This window comes from Papio anubis, chromosome 7 (assembly GCF_008728515.1).
Source record: "Papio anubis isolate 15944 chromosome 7, Panubis1.0, whole genome shotgun sequence".
Classification (NCBI taxonomy): Eukaryota; Metazoa; Chordata; class Mammalia; order Primates; family Cercopithecidae; genus Papio; species Papio anubis.
Genome location: NC_044982.1, coordinates 106,453,075 through 106,456,429, shown reverse-complemented (window position 1 = coordinate 106,456,429; position 3,355 = coordinate 106,453,075). Strand labels below are relative to the sequence as shown.

Genomic DNA, 3,355 nt, shown 5'->3' with positions numbered 1-3,355 from the left:
CGGGTTCAAGCGATTCTCCTGCCTCAGCCTCCTAAGTAGCTGGGATTGCAGGCCTGCCACCACCTTGGCTAATTTTGTATTTTTAGTAGAGATGGGGGTTTCACCAGTGTTGGCCAGGCTGATCTAGAATACTGACCTTATATGATCCACCCACCTCGGCCTCCCAAAGTGCTGGGATTACAGGCATGAGCCACCGTGCCCGGCCGGTGAAGTCAATTTTCTGGTATTTCCTAGCTGATTATCTTCCTCATCTAGAAATAGGAAACACAAATAATCCTTAGTTGAAATATAAACGTTTCCAGTTTAGTGAAGTGTACCATTCCCACCAACTTTGTAGTAGTGTTACAAGTCATCACCCTGTAGACATAGGTGATTTAAAATGCTCCACAGTCTAGGTAAACTGCGGGAGTAGGCTAAGGTTATTTAACTTCCAAACTCCAGATGTTGCTCTGATGATGCACTTCAGAACTACTAATTTCAAACACCGCTTTGGTATTCAGTTAAGGCCCTCTGGCCTCCTAAGATAACCCTCTATCTTTTGGGAATGCTGTAAGTCCTTTTCATGAGGGAAAGTTGAAGCCAGAGATCTTTCTGGGAAATCTCCTTGAGCAAAGATACAGGTTACCCATCTTTGCTCAAGGAGTTCTTTCTGTAGCTTCCTAGAGTATACCAGAATTAAAATTTTCTCTCCTTTGATGAGTCTCTCCAAAGCAAGGAGTAATATCTGTATTACTTTTGTCTACACATGAGGGCACTTGATTTTATTTCAAGCCCTGGATTTTAGACATACCTTAGCATTTTGTGAGTTGTACTTAAAATCCCAACCACTTCCTAGGAATTCAACCATAATCTCCTAAACTCTGTCCTCACCTACAACACAGTCCTTTTGGCTTTCAAGAACTATCCACAATCAGGCTCAGATATGCTTTTCCTTTGTTATGTAATCAGATGAATTTGAAAGTGGAAAATTATATCTATTAAAGTGAGGAGATCGGTAGAGGAAGGTGAAAATGAAGAAAAAAGAACAAATCTGAAAGGAATCAGAGAAACTGTATTCTGATACTATTGTTTAGATTTCCAAAGGAAATGGAAAGATGTTTGGCAATGAGAGAAATCAGTTATGATTTTTAGAAGATGGTTGTTTTCTTCAGCGTTTAAAAATGTTTTTACTTTGTTTTAATTTTCAAGATGATTATAGAGCTTATGACCTTCATAAAAGTGAACTTTATAAGCCAGAACAAACTTATCAACCCCCTACTGTGAAATTTGGAAATTCAACTACATTTCAGGATGACTTTGTTCCTCAGGAGATAAAGCCTAGGCAAATCTTTAAACCCTCCTCTGTGGTCAAACGTTCTACAGCCCCTTTTAATGGCATTACAAGTCATTGCCTTGATTATATACCTCATCAGCTTGAACTCAAGTTTGAAAGGCCAAAAGAAGTTTGCAAACCAACTGACCAATGCTTTGAGGATCTCACAGCTCACCGGTATGACTTTCAGGGTCTTATTGGTGAAACTGCAAAAATCTGCAGACCTGTACACACCAGAGTGACCCAGAATGCTCGGTTTGAAGGAAGCACTGAATTCCGTGAATGTTTTCAACCATGGGAAATCCCACCATCTGAGGTCAAGAAAGTACCAGAGTATGTGCCTTCTACAGGTAACATCTATTAAACAGCACAAGCCATCTTGACTATGTTCCATATCAGGCCAACCATGTAGTTCCCATCAGGCCAGTTTCTCATAGAAGAAGTAACAATTTTCCTTTCCAAGGAAAAAGCACCATGAAGGAAGATTTTCCAGCATGGGAAAATTGTCGTCAAGGACTTATTAAGAAGCAGCAGATTCCCAACCCATCTGGAAAATTTGATGGTTTGAGCACTTTCACATCTCACTATGGGCCACACAAATTGATTCCAACAGAGAGTTGCAAATCTTTAAATATTGCTTTTAAGAGTTCTGTTCCATTTGATGATGTGACCATGTACTCTGTAGAGTACACACCAAAAAACAGGAAATTTGCCCAACAAGTTACTCGTCTCCTCCAGGTTACATTTTTGAAAATGCCAATTCCCAAGGTCATAAATTCTTTCACAAGATTTCTCCCACAGTGAAGGCCTTCTAATAACCAAAATATGCTTAAAAGGAAGCTACTAGCAAGTAATTGTTTTTCCAAGAGAAGACTCAATTTTTGGAGTGAAAAAAATTATGATATAATAAATCATTTTTTATATTTTTAAACAAGAAAATTGGAAAATGTATTATAAAAACTCAGAATCTTAAAACCATTTTGTATTGATACTTTAATCAAGATCGTTCTTTAATATGCATTTCAGAAGGTTCAATAATATACATTCCCATGTGAACTCTTTTAATATTTAACATATTGCTTAGTAGCTTGTCCCCAGTCTATTATCATTTGTAATTCTGTTTATAATTATGGCAATTTTATGGTTATTCACATACCAGTTGTTATTTATCAAGCACATCAGGATTATCTAGAACAACATTGAAAATGATACATGAATTCCTCTTCCAAGATAATAGGATTCATTTTACTCAGACTTCCGTGCATCTACATAGCATCTACTGAGTCAAGTTTTGGTTGGTGGTATACAGACTGCTGCACTGCTCCTCACCATGTTCAGGTTAGCAAGAGGCACTGTGGTGTGGCAAGGAAAGGCTCTGTGTGCTGGGAATCAAAGGACTTGAGTTCAAGTTCTAACTAATTATCATTATTTTTAGAGACAGGGTCTCACTGTCACCCATGCTGGAGTCCAGTGACGTGATCACTGCTTACTGCAGCCTCAGCCTCCTGAGCTCAAGTCATCCTCCTACCTCAGCCTCCCAAGTAGCTGGGACTACAAGGGTGTGCCACCACATCTGACTATTTTTTTTTAAATATACTTTGTAGAGACAGGTTCTTGCTATATTGGCCAGGCTGTTCAATATATTGGCCAGGCTACTCTTGAATCCCGCCTTGGCTTCCCAAAGCACTGGGATTACAGGCATGAGCCACTATACCCAGCCTGAGTTCAAGTTCTAATAATATAGATTTCTACTTGTATTACCTTAGACAATGACTCATATCTCTGAGCCTCGGTGTCTTTATTTGTAAAATGATGTCTGTTCTCAAAAAGAGTTTGTTTTGAGGCATCAGAATAATTATTTTAGTCCTTAAAGTACAGAGTATAAGTGTAGAGAGTTGTTAAAAAAATCACTCAATCTCTTTTGTACTTGTTTTCTCCTTTTCAAATGAGGAAAATTACTTACTCAATCTCATTTACTGGCCTGTAGCAAGGACAAACTAACCTAATTTGCTTTGAGCTTCTGAGTAGTATGTGCTTCTGAGA

General features: G+C 38.5%; 1 pseudogene; it reads left to right on the top strand.

Moving 5' to 3' along the window:
- The first annotated feature begins 557 nt into the window (after positions 1–557).
- LOC116268629 lies at positions 558–2,802 on the top strand (annotated as a pseudogene).
- Positions 2,803–3,355: the final 553 nt, after the last annotated feature.